A 26139-nucleotide genomic window follows, 5' to 3' on the forward strand; every position below is an offset into this window, starting at 1 on the left:
AAAACAAGTCGAAACAAAATTAAATTAAAACATAATAAACAAAAACGCTACACTAATTAAAAAAGATCCCAGGGTACAAGCTATAATGTGCGATATAAAATGTACCTTAGGTTTTGGAGGTGACTGCGTAGTAAGACCCACATTGCGGTGGAGATACGCCGTCTATCGGTCTTAACCTCCATTCGCCAGTCTCACATATAGAAATAAAATGAATAGGCAGTGAAGGGTGATATAGATGTGGGACGTTGTGGGCTTGAGCACCCGCATCTCGCTCTCCTAATTTATATTTCTATATCTATTGTTACTCCTTTATTTTAAATGGTAAAAAGTAAATTACACTTAATTATAGTTTTTACTTCTTCTACTATAATTTTTATAACAGACCAGCTTGCAATAAATGCTAGTATAAAACTTCGCTTGCAGACTTTTTCCATACACCAGTATTTTCACATGTATATATATTTTCTTTCTGGAAACACAAATTTAATATTCAGAAAACTGAACCGATAAAGTAGCAAGCTTGCTAACCAACTATCCTCTAATGTAGCATTCCTACTCTTTTATACAACTGAAGTAAAAAGACCCTCTTTTGAAACAACAGAAACATCTAAATTAAAAAATAAACCTAAAACGCCGCTCATTTCCTGGATTGTGCCATTACAGAAGGTAAATTTCAACACTATGATAATGCTTTACTGATAAATGTTGACAATTAAATGAGCCAGACTGAGAATACTTATCATTGTTTAAAATTTCTATATCCTTGTATCGAGAGTATGCTATAATGGTTCTACTTGAATGAACATATTGATCAATGTAGGGTCTCAAATAACTGTCATGGTATTTCATGCAGTGTCTTAACTATTCAGAAAGAAGTTAACATATGGTACCAGTATGTGCTAGAAGAAATCAGTTTAATAACACTCGACAAATAAACCTTGATAAAAACAGGTTTTAACATTATATGTATTAAATTTTGTTGTCATACCATGCTTTCAAAACATAGATCTACAATTGTCAGTAAAGCCTATAGATGGCATAAATGTCTTACGTTATGCTGGTTGGACTTTCAAACAAATTGCCGTACACTTGAAATGCTCCCCAGATATTGATAAGTACACCCTAGATTGTGAGACCGAAATGTTAAATTTGCAAATAGGAAAGGAAGAGGCAGAACACGTAAATTCAACAATACTGATGTTAAGTATCCTTGTTTATACAATTTTTAAGACAGAAGAAAGACTGCCACTGATCTCAAGCATGAGATAAACAACCATGTGAGAAATGGCAGAGAAGTGCCCAAATATATAGCATCAAAAAGACATACAGTAAAGGAATATTTGATCATGTAGCAGTTTAAAAACTTTTATTTCGATCTCCATATATTGTCAAGAGAGTGAAATTTGCTAAAATGTACAAAAACTGTACTGCTGATGATTGGAAAAGGGTGTTAGGGGCGGATGAGTCCAAGTTTGAAATATTTGGTTCAAAGTGTAGGTTGTATGTCCAGCAGAAGAAAGATGAAATATATTTTCCTAAATGTATAGCACCTACCATGAAGCTTAAGAGAGATAGTGTAATGGTTTGAGGAGTGTTTTTTTGCTGAAGCAACAGGAGATATTTAAAAGAACGATGGAATATAGTAACAGTGGAAGTACCATCAAATATTGATTCATTGTGGTATACCAAGTGATTTGCTTATTATTGATAAAGGGTTGGTAGAAGATAATTATTTCAAACGCTCATTCAACCTATGCAGAAATTACTTAGCTAAGTAAAAAGCTGCTGGAGTCCTTAAAATGATGCAATGGTCCACCAGAGAGCCCTGATCTCCACCCAATTGAGCATATTTGGGATTTGGTAGATCGAAAAGTTGTTAAATGAAAAGTTAATTCCAAAAAACTTTATGAGAGTGTATTAGAGACATTTGGAGTAAAATCCTTAAGGACACTTCGATTAAATATGTTGCAATTATGCATGAAAGACTGTATGCTGTTATTAAAGCAAAAGGGGAACACAAATTGTTAACTGTTATCTGAATTAAAGCACTGCCACTGAATTTCTATTGTATTAAATACAAAGATTAATCAAATTTGATGTTTCATTTGCTATTTATCTTCTATTGTTCGTATTAAAGTAGCTTGAAATATAATTTTTAACTTTTGCACAGTACTGCATATAGTAAGTTTTGGGTGTGTTTGGTTAAGGATTCTTCTACAGTGGATGTCTGTGACTAAATGGACAGTATGCACTTCACTTGCTTTCATATAATGTATTCAAAACAAGTTCACATCACAAATATTAACTATTGTATTATAGTACATAATTTTTAGTCATTATAATGAGTGTCTTGTCGCTTTTATTTTATTTTATATTTACTACACAATTACGACTGTTCTTGATTATCGAATGCATTACCATAGAAAATGAGAATTCCAATATATTTTCTTTTTGAAAATTTGCTCATTTATATACGTCAAGCATAAGTTTTTTTGTTATTTGATGTGGATTTAATTGTATTTTTTGTCTTACATTTATGTATTTCATATTGCAACCATTTTCTTCTTTCATAAATAAATTAAAAATCTATCATTTTGGAATATTTGCCATTTTTTAAAAATTGATTTATATTTATCGTTTTTAATTTTTTTTATCCTACATTGAATACATATGAAAGATCTGATAATTTATAATTTTTTTTTTAAATAGAGTATTACATTTTTTTCTAGTTTTGTGTTGTGGTATAATATGATACTGATAATATGTCGATGGCAGCCATTTTGGATGTCTATAAGAATAAAAGATGTCCAAGAGTGTCAATATTGTATCCGTTGGATTCTTAATATCTACAATCTAATTCAGAGGAAACAACAGCAAAACCCTGTGTTTACCCTACTGCAGGGGTTATCTTGGATTGTACTGAATTAAGTTCCGGATGATTGCTATATAACAGTAACAGTAAACGTGATTTAAAAACTGACTTAGTTAAAAAATTTCACTCGTCTGTATTCTGTTAATAATACATAAATTCCAAAATTTATCTTCATTTTCAATCTGCAATTACATGAAAGATAATATATTATACAGGGTGTTCGGAAAGTCACTGTGCACTTACATATTTATTAACAGACAAGTTTCAATATAGAATACAGGAGGTAAATATGAATGACAATTATAAACAATGTTGAAAGTGACCGCCGTTGGCATCAGTACAGGCCTGGATCCTTCTTATTTTGTTTCTAAACACCGTTATCAGTTGCTGGCTTGAAATAGACTGAATAAAATATGATTACAAAACTGCACAGTGACTTTCCTAACACCCTGTATAACCTTCCATTATTTCATAAATTATTGAAATTGTGAAGTAAATAGAAAACGCTTTGCTTTTTTTGATAAACTGCTTATAATGAAGGAAATTATAAAATTGTGATATAGTTGTGAAATGGTGCGACAAACATATTTTATCAGGAAAATGCACTTAGCTTCAGTCCAAGATGACTGTACTTATTACAAGCTACAAATATAAACAGTGTTACTTAAGACTGTTTTAGTACACAAAGTTGTAACAATTTAATATTCATTATTCTGTGTGGGTAAATAAATGGTTGATAATCACTTGCTTCTTTCTTTGTCAGATTACTAGACATAGATTTATAACATTCAAACAGTCTATAACACCGTTAAGTTGTTAATCTATTTGCACGAGAAGTCTCCTCTTTATTAATGATTAATCACATAATTTATTGTTTCTAAACTTATGTTGGTTTCAGCAACGAATTGCTTTTATATATATAAAGCACAAAAATTTGTGTCTATCCATTATTTAACTACTCCTGGGTGTCTTGGACAATCGCATCCAGACTTTGTGGGATGATAGTCTGGAACATGGAGAGTGTTAATGGTGGGCAGACAGTCCCCAAACCTCCTCATTATTGGTGTTACTCAGAATTTATTATGTTTGACGTAAGTTTATTGTAGCTGCTGCCATAGATTGCGTGATGTGATTTCACACTAAAAACATAAATTTTCCTTAATGTGGCTAATAACCATCAATTAATTAACTGCGTGAAGACAAAGTGAACAAGTGTACAATTTGTTCCATGGTATTTCACTATTATCTCAAAGAGATCGCACATTACTTTCCTTCTCGACAGCAATTCTAAGTAAACGGTATAACCTTTATGTATATATCAATAAACGTACTTTATAGTTTTTGAAATATTCAACTTTCTCAAGTGCACAGATAAACTACACCATCACCGAAGTGCGTCGAGACGCCCAAACGTGTTTTGAAATCATGGTATCATAAAAATCAGAAATAGCCAAGTGGATGGAATAAAGAAAATTACAAGGAAAGGAAAATAAATTGCTGCAAGACAATCTTAAAATAGGGAAAAGAAAGTTAAAATAAGAACATATTAAGCAGCTGATGAAACTGCTGCCACACATGAAGGAAATCGTGGCTGAATGACAAGAAGAAGAACAAAATTATCAGTTACAAAAATTACTACTAGAATATAACAGGATAAATAACGTTAAGCTTAAAACTGGGTTGCTGCTGGTGAATGGAGATCTAGAATTTATTTCAAAGATGTTTATGATTATGAATCAGAGTTTGCATGTGATGTTGGAATAAAATCTATATAATTTAACTTTTACAGGGCAAAGAGGTATTCAAATGAATACCCAAGATTATGTGTTATGTTATACCCTGTGTTATGATAATGGCAAAATTAAATTGCCACCCTTGAGAGAACTTCCATCATTTCTTAATGTATTCCTCCAGGGAAATAAAGAAAATTCTAAAAAACCTCTTTAATCAGTATTAGGAAATGTAACAGTGGTTTTCAAATGACGCCTTTTGGAGCTGGAACTATCATCACAGAACCAGATATTATCGACTTTGAAGATTCAAGAGCAAGATGCAAAAGCAAGGATTGGTTCCTCTGCCAAATGTACAACCTAAACATTTGCAAGTGTATTCAATGAGAAATGAAGAAGAATAGGTCAGTAAAAGAAGAAATATTGGTATATGAAGTTTGAATCCAACTATAATAACTGAGCTACAATCGATACTCCATAAACATCATTCACATGTTAAAAGTATGAAGCCAGTTATATAAAAATATAACATCAGATGTTTACAAACTTGTTATTTATCCAGATAGGAGACCACCTGGAAAACATAAAATAATGTATAGTGCATCAGTAACCGATGAAGTTGCTGTGTTAGTGGATGGAGATTGAATAGTGGTTAGAGCTATTGTAATATAGCAGAATATCAACCAAACAAAAATAATTGCTGATACGGATAGAATCTATGGCACACTTCAATATTCTCCATTCTTCTGGAATGAAAAGGATGAATATCACTCTGGATACCAGTGCAAGGACTAATTATTTCATGGCGAAAAGTTTCTGCTGCTAAATTTTATTCCCACAGATTAAAGGTGAGGCCACATGAGTGTAGCACGCTATTGAGAAGAAAGAAGGTACTTCATCAGAAGTTTAAGGTATTATTCATTCAAGAGCTGCTGAATATAAGTATGTAAATAATACTTTACGACAGGACAGAGCACTAAAATTCATTGATACATTAATAGTATTGCAGGATGCTTATATTAGTAGTTCAAAATATATGAATGAGAAGAAGCAAGTTGCAATGTGCTATGTCAAAATTTATGGAAAGCTAGATTTATTAATAGCCCACACTTGGAATCCAAACTGGCCTAAAATGAAGGAATAACTAATGGAAAATCAAACAAGTGATGAACGTCGTTATCAAAATGCTAGAGTTTTTAAACCAAAAGCTATGAAATTTATTTAATTACTTAAAAACGTGATTATTTGGAAAAGTGAAATGCTACATGTACAGTATTGACAAAATAATCACTGCAGAGGTGCCTATCTCTCTAAAAGATAAGAAACTTCATGAAATTGCTCTCAACATGTTTACCTGTGGTATTTTTCGAAAACTATATAAAAAATAATACATATGAAGGATGTAAAAGGAACAAAAGGATTTTCCAAACAATGTCGTTCTGAAACACAAGCAGATGTTGATGGCTGCAGTTTATATAGAAGAAGAGTTGCTGATGGCATATTTGGAAAGACAACCAACAATGGTGCTCTTGACAACAGATTGATTATACCCCACAACCTTTACCTAAAAAAGGCTGTGCAATGCACATGTCAATGCTGAAACTGTCAATTCTGTAAAATCAGTCAAGTGCGTTTACAAGTTCGTGAACAAAGGACAAGATATGACAGTTTCACGTTAGCCAAAGACAAACAATCACAATGAAATAAATGTCTATCAAAATTCTCGATATATTAGTCCAAATGAAGCTGTTTGAAGGCTATTTGAATTTCTTCTTTAAGAACATTGTTTTCCTGTGACGCAACCTCAACTCTATTTTGAAAATGGACTTCAGTTGTACATTGATCCAGATGACTGTAAAGTCCAAAATGAACCACCAATAACATTTACAACATTTTAAAACTTTTTACTGAAAATGATTTTGTAAAAGCATTTGTGTATCATGAAATCTCCAAATATCATACATGGAACAAAAGTAGAAGAGTCTGTAAGTGAATATTACGAGGACCTGTAGACAGTCATGAAGGTACGAAATCTCATTAGGCTCTTGGCACACTTTATACCATCCATCTGAACATGGGTGATGTGGTCTATGTTAGATTACTTCTTCATACTGTCAGGCGCCCTACATCATTTCAAGCTGTCAAACAACTTTAAGGTAAAGTTTGCACTATATCCAACAGGTATGTTTATTGCACGTTTTATTTGAGGATGACATGCACTAGAAAATACATTTGAGGATGCAACGTTGAATCAGGAAGCAACGTTGAATCGCTCATCAATAACAAAAAAGCTCTGTTTGCTGTTATGCAATTATTTTTATTTAGTGGTTGTTCTGTTTTATGACAGTCACGAATTGCTGTTTAATTCCCAGCCATTAACATAGCAGTGTCATCTGTAACTGGTGTATTGTACATTCTTTCATGTTCTTCAGGTGGTATCTTGTCTGGGTTGATAGCAATTTTGTAAAATAGCCGTTATTGTTTTTTATAGCTGACTTGATACTTGTAATATATCAATAATATTTTTGGAGCATCTGTTGTAGTTCTGTTACTATAGTTGGATTTCAATTTGACATAACAATACTTCTTCTAGTGACACCCTTCTTCATCTCCTAAGAAATACACTTGAAAACGTGTGGGTTATTTATTTGGAAGTAGATAGAGAAAACCAATCTTATAGTAGACATGCTCTTGAATCTTGAAAGTCGATATATATCCTGGTTCTGTGATGATACTTTCAATTTCAGTATGCGTCAATTGGAAAACACTGTCATATCTTCTAATATTGGTTAGTGAGTTTTTTAGCCTCTTCACCATTTCTCTGAAACAATTCATTAAGAGATGATGGTGGTTCTCTCAAAGGTTGGAATTCAAATTTGCTATGATCACAACACGGTACTAGCTTTTCATATGGATAGTTTTTTTACTTGCAAATTCATATTATACATACCTTCTCCCAACATCATATGCAGTCTCACTCTGATTCATAATATCAATGATTTGGATTATAATCATTAGCTATTTTAAAATACATTCTAGATTTCCATTCCACAGAAGCAACCTTTCCTTGAGCTTGATATTCTCAATCTTGTTCTCTTCTAGCAACAATTACTGCAACTGAATATTCACTCTTCATATTGGCATTCTGCCGTGATTTCCTTCTGGTGTGGCAGCAGTTCCTTCAGTTATCTCTTGTGCTATTCTTTATCTCTCTTGATTCGGTACATAAACAGTTTCATCAGATGTCTCTTGTGCTCTTCTTCCAGCTATTCTTTATCTCTCTTGACTCGGTATATAAGCAGTTTCATCAACTGTCTTTTGTGCTCTTCTTCTAGTTATTCTTTATCTCTCTTGACTCGGTATATAAGCAGTTTCATCAAATGTCTTTTGTGCTCTTCTTCCAGCTATTCTTTATCTCTCTTGACGCGGTATATAAGCAGTTTCATGAGATGTCTGTTGTGCTCTTCTTCTAGCTATTCTTTATCTCTCTTGAGTCGGTATATAAGCAGTTTCATCAGATGTCTCTTGTGCTTTTCTTCTAGCTATTATTTATCTCTCTTAATTCGGTACATAAACAGTTTCATCAGATGTCTCTTGTCCTCTTCTTCTAGCTATTCTTTATATTTATTGACTCGGTATATAAGCAGTTTCTTTTGTCTTTTCTTTCGATCTTCTTCCTTTCATCTTCTTTGGTGTTTTTATTTCCTTGAATCCTATGATTTATGAAAATACTTGGGCATCTTGAGGCCTTATGTAGAAATGTAGTGTATCTATGCACTTGACAACGGTAAATTATTTCGTAAATTACAAACTTCATATAGATTTATATTACATCATTTAGTCACTGTCGAGGCGCAAATGAACGTGCGGTCTCTTTGAGGTAATGATGAAACACCATAGAACTAACTGTACACGTGCTCATTTTGTCTTAATGTGATTAATTAATTTGCGGTCACATCCATGAATGTAGTTAACGTTCACTTACCTCAAAAATAATAAGTGCTCAATAACAGCAATAATGGAGGAATAAACTCCCGATTAACACTCCTACGAAACGTGGGGCCTAATAGGCCCCAGAGCAACTTGAAAGGTTATTAATATTAGGCTAATAATTTTGTATTTAAATGAAATGAAATCAAATAACCTTTCAAGTTGCTCTGGGGCCTATTAGGCCCCACTTTTCGTAGGAGTGTTAACATTCTTCTTGTTGGAAACTATCATTCTAGCAAGTTTGGTTGAGATTGGTCATGAGATTCAGGAATAGCTAGGTAACCGACATATAGACAAACAAACAGATTTTTATGTTTCATGTATAAATATGTATCATGAAGTAATGTTTGTTTTAAGCAATAAATATTCAGTAATTTTTATTGTGTTGAAAATTTATAGGAAAAATTCCACAGAATTGTGATCATTAAGAAAACTAACTTGATCCTAAATTGTTTTATAAGATTGTTTATAATAGTTAAAAATTGTTTTTATTAAACCAAAACAAGATGGACATTTGGATATTAGTCCGTTGACGTGTGAGAATAATTTATTAGTTTATTGTAATCGGTTAATAAGCCTAACGATTAATCGATTAGCAAATTCCACTTATCACCCAGCATAGATTGCATAATTCTACCTCTTGAACTTGTAGGTGAAACTTTATGTAATATTTTACAGCTGTTGTTCATGTAGCTCAAATTATCACAATTCAAAAATGTATGGGCAGTTGTTATCATTATAAAATGAAAACATTTACTACAAACTTGAATTTTATCTGTAACAAAATAGTCTTTTCTAAGCTTTTGTGACACTTTTAACACATGTTTTAACACATGTTGAAGGTTACAACGTTATTTCATGGTACGTTTGAAGTAATTCGAAGTTATTATATATGTGTGTGGCACACTCTGGTGAAATGAATTATCTTTATATCTTTACTAGACAGATCTGTTAAACAGGACATTTCAACAAGGTGTAAATTACGAAGTATTACAAAATCTCTTGTCGAGTTAGTGCGAAACAAAATAAAACTAGATACAAGTATGAAGCAAAATGACCAATCCAGATATCATCTATATGACCTTTGAAGGACACTTTCACAAGATCGCTTTAAACTATAAACTTCAAGAATAACCAACTAATGAAGTGGGAGTAACTTAACACTTTATCACTTTTTTAGAACAAAGAATGAATTCAGAAGAAATATAATATTAAAAGATGGAAACATATGGTATATATCTTTGCCGGATCTTCCTGTTTTCGCTGCTTCAGGCTTGTACCAAACTGATAATTAACTTTAACCTTGCGACCAAAGAACTTTAAACTTATGCAGGTTGAGAATTATGTTTGTTTGTTTTGAATTTCGTGCAAAACTACACGAGGGCTATTTGCACTAGCCATCCATAATTTAGCAGTGTAGGACTAGAAGGAAAGCAGCCAGTCATCACCACTGACGGCCAACTATTGAGCTACTCTTTTACCAACGAATAGTGGGATTAACCATCACTTTATAACAGTCCAACGGCTGAAAGGGCGAGCATGTTTGGTGCGACGGGAATTCGAACCCGAGACCCTCTGATTACGAATCGAGCGCCTTAACCACCTGGCCATGTAGGGCCCGAGAATTATGCTAGCTCTTTCTTGCTTCTTTTACAAACGCTACAGCTGTTAAACGAAAATACAACAGTGCAATACAAAATACCCTGTACTAAGAAATACAGCAAAATACATTAAAAACTTTAATAATGAAGTTATGCATTATCATAATTCTTTATTTAAAAAAGGGTGTATTATATTGTCAACGATGTTTACTCATAATATCTAACTAGGCCTGAATGGAGGCTTTAGGGAATGGCAGATCCATTCGTTTAATACCTTTCTATTTGTAATGCATTGTGCTATCTGTATCCACACTTTCCTCACGCATTTGATAACGCTATTTGTACTTTTTATTTCATTTTTGCGCATTTAAAACTTTCCATGCATGCACACAGACACACATTAGTCATCCAGTAAAATAAATATACCACAACATTCTTGACAGTTCTTAACTAGCAGTGTCAGGTGTATTGGTATATGACTATTTACTTTTCAATGATATGTAATGGATACAACCCTAGTGTTCTTACTAGCATCTGTAACTTTGCCATTGCTTGCTGTGCCATTGAACATTCCATCATGCAGCTAAATGATCAGTCATTGATAATTGCAGAGAAACAAACAAAGATTGAGACTTCATTCCTCTTACCATGAATAACTGCCTGAGTAATGCTGCTTACTTACTGAATAGAAAAAAAAATCTTTTACATATGGGCTAAAAAGCACATTCAAGGTACTGACACAGTACTAACTATTGTTCATAGTAAGCCACAGATTACAACTTTTCAGTTCAGTTGTTGCACAGGAAATCAAATCACTGAGATCCTTAATACCTCCATTCCAAGAATCTTAATGCCAAAACCAAGGTTTACAACATGTATCTCAGAATTGCTGGTATGGGTATTAACACTTTTACTGATAAGCAGAAAACAACGTTTTGACCTTCCTGGGTCATCTTCGGGTTAACAAAGACCTGAGATACATTTTCATTTTAAGTGGATTTCTTGTCATCAAGAAGACTTACAAAAATTGCCTTTGTTCTGTAAGTAAACCCTCTGTACGCAGTTAGAGCATGGCCTATTTACGTCAACTTTGTTTACAGAACAAAGTTCTTGTCAATAGGACTTAGAGATGATTTTGTCAGAGTGCCTGATATACTGTGAGAAACATCAGTGTGTTGGTTTCTACTGTGTCAACTAGGTGCTCTTTCATGCAACCTTGTACTCTGAGAGGAACATGTCAAAGGAACCTCAACCCTGAAAGAGCTGAGTTGACCAACATAATTTTTGGTGCAAGCTTTTCCTTCTACTTCAACAATTCAATGGCCATATCTGACTTGGGCTCTTTAGTTTCTTCTTGCTGTAGCTGAAATATATATTTATTATCTTTGCTATAATAGTCCAACTCTCCATAAGCAATGCATGTGCTTTGTACTATCAGTCTAGAGCTATGTCTTAGTAGAGGCACTGGTAGCCTGTTTTGCAGCGTATATATAACAGTAGAGGACTGGGATAGCTCTGTGTGTACTTTAGACACCATTGTAACTTCATTACAATTACAGTATGCATGGATTTGGTGGTTAAGCCTTTGCTAGTTTTTACCTTGGCACAACAAGGGAACTGTTTTATATTCCATCAAATAAAAAATGCTTCTGTGAGAATGAGAAAGTCTTTTGTGTCTAGCTGATGCCACCACATGTAAACATTACCAGGTAGATGTGCAGATCATCTGTGAAAAGAGACAAGATTTTCTTGGCACCCTTTACCAAGCTTTGAATTGAACCTGATGGATTGCTTTATTTTTCACCAACTTGAACTATTGACACAACTCAGTTATGACTGGCATACAGTCCGATAGTTCCTTCTCATCTATACTTGCAATGAAATCTAGGGTCAAACTATCTTGACTCAGTACCAAGCATCCAACCAAATATATTTGTATAGCTGAGTTTGTGTAGTTCTTCTTTCAGTTAATCCACTTATGCATAATAATCAGATGTATAGGTGATTATACAATATTTGTTTCTCAGTATATGATCATTTCATAAGCCTTCATTTCAATAAGCTAGTACACTGGCTGATTCTCAGAGTTAGGTGAATCATTTTCAAAATTTCTTATGACAAATTAATGAGCAGTCATAGATGATGTGGTCTCCTTCACCGATAAGCTGCAGGTAATAGTTAAAAGAAGCAGTGCAATGGTATTAAACCTAATGATAGTTGTTTTAGAAAAAACTAATGTTTTCAGCCCATATAACATTTTGAAAATGCAGAAGCTGTAGAGTTCCAGTTGATTACAAATCTTGATAATGATGCTTATTTAAGTTCAACCAGTAAATGTAGTAAGCCCAAAAAGTTCCAGCCTAAATGGTGCAATTCAGTCGGTATACCAAACTGCTGTTTTATGATATGAGAAAGTGTAAATTTAAAAAAAAAAAGTTAAATAGTACTTAGTGAACATTTGGACTTTATCTCAACACCATTACCTCATAGTATTATCTACTACATGTAATACCACATAATTCAGTGATCAAACTAATTTTGTTGCCACAAAACTGCACACCCAATTTTGTTTTTCCTGAACAAATTAATCATACGGATATATGCTAACATATAAAAAAGTAAGGTTGAACACTGTGAAGGTAAGTTGAACAAGAATTGACTTTATAGTTTTTCGACCACTAGTATGTGATAACTGAACATATTCAGAATGAACAATTTGTGTTTTTTTCATAAAAATACCACATCGGGCTATCTGCTGTGTCCACTGAGGGGAAATGAATTCAGAACAAAGAATAAAATTATAATAAGCATTATAATATTACAGTAACTTAGAAACACATGATATATTCATACACAAAATATGTATAGTTGAATGTATGAATAAGTGCATTAATAATTGGATGTAATCCATGGTAAATATTTTGTTTAGAAACACGCTGTAAGTGGGTAGATGAGTTCTTGTAGAATATTACTTTTGTTAAAACATATGCACATACATATATATATATTTACTACTCATGTATGTTTCCACTCTTGATATTATGTTTTCAAATAGAATTTGACTTTTGGTTGTGTACATTCAATAAGTTTAATGCAATGCTTTATTTTTTATAAGTAAATATACAGCAGGTTTAACTGCAATTAATTTTTCATGGTATTTGGTCACAAAGGAACCATATTTTATTTTTAAGTAACCCTATCATATCTGGCCAGTTCTATGGAGCATAAAAAGATATAAAATGTATTATGTACTTGAGATGACTAACCACATATGATAAAACTACTTATGAAAGTAAGCATATCAATAGTACAAGACTATCCAAAATTGATCTAATCAAATGTCAAATTAGATAGGCATGACTAATAACCTATGCTTTATAAAAATCATGTACATCCACACAAATTGTACCAAAGTAATAATAATATATAAATGTTTACCTTAAAAAAGAAAAATTGTTTGAATATGTGAAGAAAAGGAATTGTAGTAAATAACAGTTCGAGTAAAATAGGCTTACCAATTAAATAATTATGTCTTGAAGGTTACACAAAACATCAGTATTGTTAATGCATTACTTGTTGGAAAAAGAACATTTTCTAAGCTTCATCTTGAATTATTTCTCTTTTGATTTTTGAATAAATATACACATATGAGACATACAGTAAAATTGGATAGAAATTGTTTTACTTTGTTAGTTTAGTATGATTAAAAGATATGCATAAGGTAAGTGTAATTTTATCAAACAATAACATCTGCCTTCTTGGTACTATTATTGTCCTTAGCACAAATTCTGTTTTAAAACTAAGGACCAAATTAACAGAGCTCCAGTACCCATATATAGTGTCTTAACTCAAATAATTGAAAGTAAAGAGTTCAGTATGTTAGGGGAGAGTACTCGAAAGATCATAATGAATCTTGTGTTCACTATGACTTTATCTAACTATTGTATTTTGAATACTTCTTTGACTTGCTACAAATTTGGTGAAAAATATTTTCTGTAAAAAGAATATAACTGTTGTCTACTATAAGAAAACTTAAATAAAGCAAAGTGGGCATACCATTTGCTAACTTGGAAAAGAGAGGATGCAGTAATGAAATTATTTAAATAAAGTGTTTGATTTCTATGTTTTTTTCTGAGAGGAATATTTTTAATGTAAGAAAATATTCTGATATTTGTTCTAATTGGAGCAGTTAAAGATAGTTTAACACATTTGACTAAATGCTAAAAAAAATGAAACTTATTGTGTGACACAACTGGTTTAATAAAGATGTCTGTGGGATATAGTACTTTTCAACACAGATAAAGCTGCTAAATGTATTGGTTTCTCATACAAATACCAATACTGTGTGTGTGTATATACAGGGTGTTCGAAAGTAACTGTGCACTTATATATTTATTAACAGACATGTTTCAATATAGAATACAGGAGGTAAATATGAATGACAATTATAAACAATGTTGAAAGTGACCCCCGTTGCCATCAATACAGGTGTAGATCCTCCTTATTTTGTTTCTAAACACCACTATTAGTTGATGGCTTGAAATAGACTGAATAAAATATGATTACAAAACTGCACAGTGACTGTCCAAACACCCTGTATATACATAATTGAGTGAAAATAAATACATTTTAATGAAGTTAAATAGTAAAATCACAAGGACTGCATTAAAAAACAGCAAATCCAAACCTCTGACTAATTATATTGTTTGTTATTTTAACTCAAAAGCAAGCTGAAACAAAAACAAATAAAAAAAAACACTACATCAACTTCACTTAAAATTTCAAATTTCTAATATTTATTTTTAGTTATGAATAAGGTCATTTAAATAACTTGGTTGAGAGTTGTATTAGTTTGTTTGGACAGCTGGATGGGACACTTCATGCTGGTATAGTTTGCCGTGCTGTCAGTTAGTGCCTTTCTACTATATTGGGGGCTGGTATGCTCACATCAAGAGGCAAGTTTTCATCTTACTTAGCTCCAAGTGGTAGTACATTATTTCCTTATTTTTTATTATTTTATTTCAGTTAATTCTTTACTTTGGAGAGCAGTCATCTTCCCACAACTGTCTATAGGCAGTGAAGGGTGATAAAGATGTGGGGTGTTGAGGGTTTGAACACCAACATCTCACTCTCCTAATTTTTATTTCTAATTCTATATCTATTGCTACTCTTTATTTCTTATGTGAGACTGGCAAATGGAGGTTAAGCCTGATAGATGATGTATCTCCACCACAATGTGGGTCCTACTTCTGCAGTTGTTTCCAAAATCTAGAGTACATTTTTGAAACTCCACATTGTAGCTTGTACCCTGGGATATTTTCTGTTGATGCAACATTTCTTTGTTTAATTTGTTTTTTCGTTTCAGCTTGTTTTTGAGTTAAAATAAACTAATATATATACATACACACTCACACCATTGGTTTAATACTTCATTTCATGAGAGAAATTCATGACTCAAGGGGAAATAAGCTTTTACATCTTAATGTGAGGACTCCAATTTGTCATCATTAGTTCCTAATTCATGATTTAGTCAGTTGTTATGGAGTTATGTGTAACAGTATTTGCCAATGTTTTTTGTTGTTTTTTTTCTTAGGTTGAAAAGAGATTTTATAATTTGTTAAAAGCATTATTCAAACTATTAAAAATTCTGAATAATAATATAAGCAGTATTAAAATATGGGATTCTTATAACAGGTTTCTGATTTGGCCAAAATTAATCTGTAGAATAGTTTCTTTTTTTTTCATCATGTTAGCCATGTTTTATACAATTCCCTTCAGTGGAGGTATTTATATAAAAAGGGATCAAGTGATGAAGATAAAAATATACATTTAAGTATTTTTATAATTTTTGGTTTGATTTAGTTGAATAATTGTTACTACAATGTTTTGTTCAATTTCTGAAAGGTAACTAACTTAAAAGTGAAACTTCCCTACATCATTAAAATAAGCTACCATTTCTGATGCAGTGACTCCTCTCATTTCTGGTCACTCCTGACCTACTGATCTAATGGACAGGTTTAATACTTTGCCTACTCTGCAGATGAGCAAAATACTGACATTATGAGTTGGTGTACTTATAATGAGCCATAGGCTTAAGCAAATACCTCTGATTTTTTTGCTGTGTTGTGAAGTACCTGCATTTACTTTAACAGTAATTTGTTGAAATACATAACTCTTCCCATCCTGGAAGTTCATGATGACAAGAAATCCACTTGAAGTAAAAATGTATCTCAAGACAGCCAGTATGGGTGTTAAAACTTTCATTAAAATAAAGTAGAGAACAACGTTTCATCCTTCTTAGGTCATCTTTAGGTTAACCTGTGGTGATAGAGGTAACTAAGTCACATTATCTGGTGGTGGAATTGCTACTATGTCTGCTACTTCAGGCTTTTCCCTCTCTTACAGATAGTTTAAAATGACTACTTAAAAACATGTTGCAACAGATCTAGCTTCTGTGAGAGTAATGATGCTCCTCACTCCCTGGAATTGTCATGTAAGCTTGTTGGGAAATCTCTCAAAAAAAACTTAGAACGTCTTTCCAATCTGCAGGGGTCATTGCAAGGTATGTTTCCATGCAATTAGCACATATCTGTATAGGCTAATGGTCTTTTGATGTTGATCCTCTTCTAAACCTTGAACCAGATCCAATAGAATATTTAGTTATCAAGTAGAACAAATCAACAATGCAGCTCATAAATGATAATTTCCAAATCATATTGCTGCTCCTCATTTAAGTGCTCAACGCTACTGAGAGTCAGAGTGTTTAGGCTTGGGAACATGCATTACACAGCTTATTCTTGAGTCCATCCATTTCAAGTAGCTGCATGACATCGGTGTAGAACTGGCTTAAGAAAGCATGCCTACATTCAACAAGTAAACATGCTTTCTATGTTAATTTGATAACATCGCTTATATTTGTTTTTTCACAGTATTTGTCAAATATGGCCAGCAAAAGATGTTACACTACCAATCCATTCAACCCTGATGCTATATATTATTACAATAACCTTCTGGGCGAATAAACATTACCCAATGTAGAGAATAAAGAGAAAAAGCAACTAGTACTAGGTAATCTTAACGTATTTCAGAATCATGTGTTGCTAACATTACAATATAAATTTAAACAACCAATAATATTTTAAAGTATATATATGTATAACTAAAACAGGTAGAAAGCATATGATCTTTAGTTTCTATATATATTTTCTCTACTGTGTAAAACAAAGAAAAAGTGTATAAAAAATAGATTGGACAAAATATATTTCAGAATGTCAGCAAGTGGGTGGTCTAGTCGTCCAGGTAAAGTTTCCGAAGAGTATTACACTACCACTCTGTGTACTTATAATTCAAGATCAGGCCATGCACAAGGAGCAAGAAAGAAAGAAAAAAAGCCGTTTATGAGTATGGGTGAGTATCAAAATTAGTTATATTAATTTGATAATTAAAAAGTACTTGTGTTCTTATAGTAATGGTTCTGGGGCAACTGCAGAATATTTCATTGAACAACTGATTGGTTACCTATATCTAAAGAAACGGAAGTAGTTTAAGGTTGTAACTTTCATGAAAAATATGAAAATCCGAATTATACATAAGCAAAATAACTTGGAGATTGATGGACCTTCAACGAACTCTGTCTGCACATTCAATTTTTATTCAGTGAACCAATGAATGAATTCGGTAAAAATAGGTATAAGAAGATTTATGAAAAGTGAGAAGTGTTGACTGTTAAAATATTTCTTTCCAGTATTGGCCTGGCGTGGCCAGGTGTTTAAGACGTTGAACTTGCATTTTGCAGCTTGTGGGTTCCAATCCAAGTCTCACCAAACATGTTCGCCCTTTCAGCCATAGGGGCTATATAACATTACGATCAATCCCACTATTTGTCAGTAAAAAAGATTCGCCCAAGAGTTGGAGGTAGGTGGTGATGACTAGCTGCATTCCCTCTAGTCTTACACTGTTAAATTAGGGATGGCTAGCGCAGATATCCCTCGTGTAATTTTGGGGGAAATTAAAAAAACAAACAAACATTTCAATATTAATTTATATGTACGAAGGTTTACTCTTATGGTACAAATAGTTGAGTTATCTTGATTTTCATGATTAAATTGTGATCTCAATCATTAATTTGTATCTATTCATTTAGATATACAAAAAACATGATGTTAACAGTAGTTATTGTTGAGTATGTCATATGATTTTAAGGCCTCAATACATCTGGTCGTACCTTATCTTATGACTGCGCATCTGGACAATAATACTGTAGTAGACTTTCCATTGCAAAAGCCAATATAAGGCTGTCACGTCCAAAGAGCACCAATTCTTAAATCTTTCCGTCTAATATGAAAAGGTCGACAATTTCACTGTGCCCATTTCAACTGTTCGATCATACAGAACCTTATAGGTATTGCATTAACTTACTTAGAAGGTACATCTTTGCATGGAATGGCATGAATACTCATTTAATTCTCCAACTGCTTGAGTTATGCTTCTATTGAACAGATAAGTTATGGATGTAATTTGAATACGTTACTTCTGTTGCCTTTCCAGATGGAGATTCTTCTTGATTATATTGCGTACTGTTGCTTGAGAAATGTGAACAAATTTTGTCGCTTATCTCTGTGTCATGGATTCTCACCTATTAATTTGTTTGTGATGGCTGGGATACAGCTTGTTGCAAGTCTCTTTCTGGATGATTCTGATACCCCACATTGACCCATATTTCTTTGTTCTCCAATGCCATTAAGCAAATTAAAGGATATCACTGTTTTGAAATTTGAAGTCCCTTATCTGAACACATCTGAATGTACGAATATTTTGCTCATAAATGGGGTGTTACATACCATTCTCTTAAGTAATAAGTTTTAAATGGCATCACAGTACATATAAAATACCAAACAGAGTCGAAATATTGTACTGATATGTGTTCCAATTAGATTTTATATTGACTATTGTTGTTACGTGACTTGCTTATTTGCATATTCAAAATCGTGTTGCTATAACATACTCAACCCTCGGTATATGACAAAGAATAAATATGTTCCACATTTACACACCCCAAGATAATACATAGATTTTATACCTATGTTGAGCCATCAATGTTTTTTTAATTAGCCCAGCCCAGTGTTGACTCAATGACTATATCTACCATGATGCCAAATGTAAGTAAAATATTGTCTACTAAATGGTTTTTTGTGTGTGAACATGCATTAAGTAGTATGAAAAGTTACTGGAGAACTACTATTGCCAGACTGAATACTGGGAATCGACCATACTTATTACAATACACACTCAGACCCAGAGTGCATAGAGTAATTTAATTTATGATATTGCACAAACAGTTGAGGAAAAGTATGAAATATGATCTTTACTCTTATTCGAGATTATAAGTATGTTCAGCAAGAGATGTGTCAGACTCAGCCAACATGTATTTGACCTCCTTAGGTCATCTTCAGGTTAACAAAGGTTAACAAGAAAATGACCTCAGAAGGTCAAAAACGTTGTTCTGTATTTTATTTTAATTACAGTTTTACTACCCATACTATCCGTCTTGAGAATACATTTTTACTTCAAATGGGTTTCTCGTCATCACAAAAGACTCAGCCAACAGTTCCATCATTCCTAAGTAATTGCCATTATGCCGTTATGAACCAACTTCATCAACACTTTCTCTGACTTCATCTGTTTATTCATCCACTTTTGATATTACGAATAATAACTTTAGTGACACAACACTAATGGTGGGGGAGACCGGCATGGCCAAGTGTGTTAAGGCGTTTGACTCGTAATCCGAGGGTCGCAGGTTCGAATCCCGGTCGCACCAAACATGCTCGCCCTTTCAGCCATGAGGGCGTTATAATATTACGGTCAATCCCACTATTCGTTGGTAAAAAGAGTAGCTTAAGAGTTGGCGGTGGGTGGTGATGACTAGCTACCTTCCCTCTAGTCTTACACTGCTAAATTAGGGACGGCTAGCGCAGATAGCCCTCGAGTAGCTTTGCGCGAAATTCAAAATAAGCAACACTGATGTAACAAGCTTGTTTCGTGCCAACTGAAGCCCTCGTACCGGCAAGAGATAATATATGATATAGAAACAAAATATTTGATTTTATGACAAACTTATGTTCATAGGTTGTATCTTCAGTACCATTGGTAGTAGCTCATTTCAATTTGACGAGACTAATGTCATCAGTATCTAGTTTCTGCATGAATATTTTCACATTCTTAATTTGCAGTTATGTTTTTGGCTCTTTTCTAATTGAGGGCAAGGATTCGATATGATATTGTGACGTTAAAAGTTAGCAACACCCAAAGATTTAGTGTCTATATTATTGTTTTCACTGTCTTGGCTAGCGAAGAATTTGGCACTAGAGGACAAAGACAATTAGCTTCCTAGTTTTAGCTTCTACATTCTCTAATTTTCTCTTCTTCTTTCTTTGACTACATATTTTCCCAACCACCCTGGTGTTTGTGCATATGTATAAAATATAAGATTAACACTTAATGAATAACCTATGTGAGAGAAAGATGTCAGAGCAAGCTACCTAGCAGTTTCATAACAAATAACCACATATGATTTCAAATATTGTACTTGGATAACTTCAGTTCTACACCTTCCAATTAATGATGCTTGAGTTATTTACACTTAATAAGTGGTCTGTGTAAAATACTGTTACTTACTTTCTAAAGGTGATTAAACTCTTTCGTGAACAAAATCCGAAACCTTTGAGTATAAAGAATTGAAAGATATAAGTATCTTCAACCTTGTCTGGTAACTTAGATGTATTCACATTATAGACCTATTGCTGTATCAAATGGTAAAAAACAGCGTGTCTCGTGCAAGCCAAGAGGGAGGAGCCTAGCTAATAGCATCATGAAAAGAGATTTTGAGTAGATGAGGCCTATCATTCGATTAGTATGACTAGGTAGAGCTTTACTTACACATAGTATATTTGCATTGTAAAATATATGAAAATATGCTAGATCAAAGTAAGGCTGCACTTAATCATAATATTTGGAGATAAACCTATCAAATATCTACGCTGTAGATTACATAATAGGGCTACCAACATCACGCACTAGTATAGCGGTAAGTCTAGGGATTTACAACGCTAAAATCAGGGGTTCGATTCCTCACGATGGGCTCAGCAGATAGCTCGATGTGGCTCTGTTGATAGAAAACACACACACACACACACACACTCTTTTTCTCACTTCAAAAATAAGTAGTCTTAATGGAATGACTTTTATTAACCATTTTCCTAAAATAATGAAAACTAGTCTTTCTTTTTTTGTTGTTAAAGTGAGCTTTTCAAATCCCAGTCTGGGGCTACAATTCCAAAAGCTCCCACCTTAATCTGTTTTTGTTCTTTTTATTATTATTCTTAAAATCCTTTTATTTTGTCAAATGTTATACGAGTATAAGTCAAAAATAAGAGAAGTTAGACAATAGCTACCTGAGTTTGAAATGTGAGAAGTAATATGGTCATTAACTTATATCACCTACCAGTTGTAGAACATTATGTAGAATGTAATTAATCAATAATTTTTGGTTAAGGTTTATTGTAAAAGACCCTTTTCTTCGCCACTGTAATATCTTTGTCAACAAATGTAAATGTGCAACTTTTTAAATTAATGAGTTTGTACTACTTCAATCTGATAATATACGTATAAGTTTTGCTATGCTAAAGTAATAGATGGAATTGAAGTCATTTGTCATTTATAAGTAGCAGATAAAATACGAGTTAATGATCATGATCGTTTTGGATATTATCTTCAAAGTGGGTACAAGATAGTCCTGTAGTACAGCTCTGGAGTTCATGGCTGTTGAGCATGGTTCACATCCATCATTATCCACGGAACCAAAACATCCAAGTATTACTCAGTGTATGTTGATTCTACTTCAGACATATCCCACATTGATAATAATCAATTGACAATAATCGTTAGATACATTCTAGATGATGGTTTTGTAGAGATATTGCCACTTGCTAGAGTTCACATTAATTTCTTTGAAAACATTGATAGACTTTCAGGTTGCTGTAGGTAGCCAAAAAGAAGTCCTAAACAGGGTAGGAAATACCCAATAAGAGGTCTCATTAGTCAGTTGCATGGCCGTCATTGCGAATAACTGCAAACATTCGCTTTGGCATGGTCGATATAAACGTTTGCAGAAGGCTGGCTGGAATGTCATTCCAAGTGTTGAATATGGTTTTACGAAGATCATGCACTGTTTGGAATTGACGTTTATTTCTATAGACTTCCCTTGCCATCCACCCCAAACATTTTCAATGGGGTTCAGTTCGGGCGAACACGCTGGATGGTCCAAAAGAATCACGTTATTCGCCATGAAAGGGCCTTTGTCCTGCGGGCATTGTGGATTGCACCGTTGTCCTGCTGAAATATCCAGTCATTTCCACACAAGCGAGGGCCTTCAGTTAATAAGGATGCTCTCTCCAACATGCCAATGTAGCCCACTGCTGTTTGACGCCCGTGTATAACCTGAGCTCCATTGTTCCATGGTAGGAGAAAGCACCCCAGATCATGATGGAACCTCCTCCACTGTGTTGTGTAGAAAATGTCTCCGGTGGGATATCCTTATCGTGCCAGTAACGTTGGAAGCCATCTGGACCACCCAAGTTAAATATTTTCTCATTAGAGAACAAAAAAAATTGCAACAGCAGTTTTACTACGCCCAATCTCACCAGCGATGGCACGTTGAGAGAGACCTTGCTTTTGCAGCTCGACAATTCTGCCACGTTCAAACTCTGTCAACATTTTAGTCTTTGCCATGTTTTTATCCAATGTAACACAGGAGATGTCAGTGGGAGATGTTGACAAGGCTAATGCTTGAACACAAATTACTAAATTTCGTTACGTGCTTACCGATTAACGCTTCGTGTCAGTATGGTCTTAAACTTTTGACCAGCTAGTATTTAGGCTAATTTCATAGTGTTCACATTTTCTCTTTTAAATGCTAAAAGTTTTTTATTTTTATTTTCGTTTTTCTTATTTTCATCTTTCGACGCTCTACCCATATAAGTGGTTGAGTCTAACAATGCAAAATGCATACTTTTTTCTTTATGTTCATTGGCCTTAAGATTTTGGCCAGCAGTGTATGACACATCAGTTACAAGTTTGGGTTTCTACAAAACTACTTGATCTTGTTAATGCTTACAGAGCGCACGTATCCTACACACTTGAAGAGTTGTATAAAGGAAGAAATTGTTCAGTTTGCTACTCTCTGCATGGCAGGTTCGTTGCAAACCTTCAGAATCCAAGGGTAGTTGTATGTGACCAATTTCCGAAATCAAAACTTCCCAAACTTCCTGATAATCTCAAAGATATTTATGTGCATTACATCAGGCAATTGCTCTGGAGAAAGATAATTCTTGATGCTAAAAAGCATAAGGAACATGTTCCAATTAACACTGTACCAAGACAAGTTAAATACACAAGCATTTTTTGTGTATATAAAATGACTTGTTAGAATTGCTTCACACCAAACAGGTCATAAATGCTCTTGCTACACAAAAAGCCAGGAAGACAGTAGTTTAACTAAATAAAGTGTGTGCACTTGAATGCATGAGTTGTTGAGGTTATGTGACTGTGGTTTCTTTCTATCAATACCCTCTATTGTCCAAATGTAAATTTTGTCTCTGTTAGAACACCACTTTTTCCTTTCAAGAACCATTTAGAATTGTTCATTAATTTATTGACAAGTCTTGTATATCTGTTGGTATCATTCTTCTATTGTCTCCAAAAGTAAAACATATCTTGATGTTCAGTTTTTATTTTAGTTTTTAGTCATGATCATAACAGGCCTAATTAAAAAAATTAGCCGTGGATCTGTCTGACTCTTAATCCATTACTGAAGAAAAAGAGAAAAGAGGCCGTTTTGCTCATAAAGTTCTTTCTATCCGTAAATCTACATCAATTTTTATAATTATGTGTCAATACATGTTCAACCTTCGTGTTTTTCCGACATAATTAATTTCTTGATATCTAAATTACTTGTTTTTTTTTTTTTTTAATGTTCAGGCTAATGTGCCAACAAAACTGATTATTGCCGTCGTTGGTCTGATCTTCACCTGCTTTCTGGGTGTATTTTTTTTACCTTAATGATGTTAAACTCACTATTCAGTTTACGTTAACAGAATTTATGAGACACCAGTGTTTGATTAACATTCTGACTTCAAATATACAATAACTGCACGGAAACAATAACAAAATAAACAGTTTACAAATCATTAAACGGATTTTTGTTATTGTTAGATAAATGGTGACATTTTGAACAATTGCTTTTTTATAGTGAAATTCAAAATAAGAAGAAACAATACTAGGTATTCTAATTAATTAGAATGTGCTGTAGCATTATAGAGATTGTAACTGTTGCAACAACATTTAAAAACATTAACAGTAAGGTACTGATGCCGACTAAAACTATAAAACAAATAAAACTAAGTTATAAATGAAACAATAAAATATATTATATAATTTCACATGTATATGATATCTTTAAAGTTGAAACTGTTGTATCTCAGAGACCAAAAACCAGACACAAAGCATAAGCATCTTTGAAATACAAACTGATGAAATTAAAATTATACTGACAAATAAACTTGAGCACATTTGTAAAGACGTATTAGGGCCTGGCATGGCCTAGCGCGTTAAGGCGTGCGCTTCGTAATCTGAGGGTCGCGGGTTCGCGCCCGAGTCGCGCCAAACATGCTCGCCCTCCCAGCCGTGGGGGCGTTATAATGTTACGGTCAATCCCACTATTCGTTGGTAAAAGAGTAGCCCAAGAGTTGGCGGTGGGTGGTGATGACTAGCTGCCTTCCCTCTAGTCTTACACTGCTAAATTAGGGACGGCTAGCACAGATAGCCCTCGAGTAGCTTTGTGCGAAATTTCAAAACAAACAAACAAAGACATATTACCATCAACACAGAGGAATCTTCAACCACAGTGGACACCGAGCATACTAAAATCAAGTTGTAAATTCAAAGTTATCAGTTTCTTGTTTGTAAAAAACCTTTTGGATACTAAAAAAATTACACTTTGGAGAAGAAACGTCGATCTTCTCAAGTTTTTAATCCACAAGTGCAGACATAATTTGAATAAGCAGACATAATTAACCCCGATCCAACCTCGTTAATTTTCTGCATTATTTCGTAGGTATCACTATAATTTGAAATTGGAATAGTTGTTGAATCTTCTTCTAATGATAAAAACGGTAAAGGTTAAAAAGTGTGGGTAGTTAATTTAAAAAGGTTGCATTCATCAAAGAACTTGCATGACTGCCTGTTGGTTTGTTTGTTTGGAATTAAGCACAGAACCACACAATGGGTTATGTGTGCTCTCCCGACCACAGGTATCGCAACCCGTTTTCTAGCATATTAAGTCCGCTGACTTGCTGCTGCGCCACTAGGGGGGCCTGTTTATTGGTCTAATGTCGTTATAGGTTCAGTCATAAGCAACATTTCATTTCTTCGTGCTAACAAATAACATATTAATTTATTTTCTAAAATAGCGCCTAGCATGACCTGGTGGTTAAAGCCCTTGACTCACAGTTTGCGGGTCGGTGGTTCGAATTGCCGTCACATCGAATTTTTCGCCTTTTCAGCCGTGGGGGAGTTATATTGTGATGGTAAATACTACTATTCGTTGGTAAAAGAGTAATGCATGTTTTAGCGGTGGTTAGTGTTGATTAGCTCCCTTCCCTCTAGTCTAAATTATGGACGTCTAGTGCAGGTAGCCCTCGAGTAGCTTTGAGTGAAATTCAAACCAAACCAAATGTGTTCTATATGTTCTATAATTTGGTTAGGACCGTTATGTGTCTACTTTCCTAACTTAGTAACAGATTAAAATATCTTTTATATATTTACGCTATGAAAGAGTATGTTTCACCTCCTTATTGAAATGTTTATTTCTAGACTATACGGTTGATGA

This window comes from Tachypleus tridentatus, chromosome 3, assembly GCF_004210375.1.
Source record: "Tachypleus tridentatus isolate NWPU-2018 chromosome 3, ASM421037v1, whole genome shotgun sequence".
In the NCBI taxonomy this organism is placed as follows: domain Eukaryota; kingdom Metazoa; phylum Arthropoda; class Merostomata; order Xiphosura; family Limulidae; genus Tachypleus; species Tachypleus tridentatus.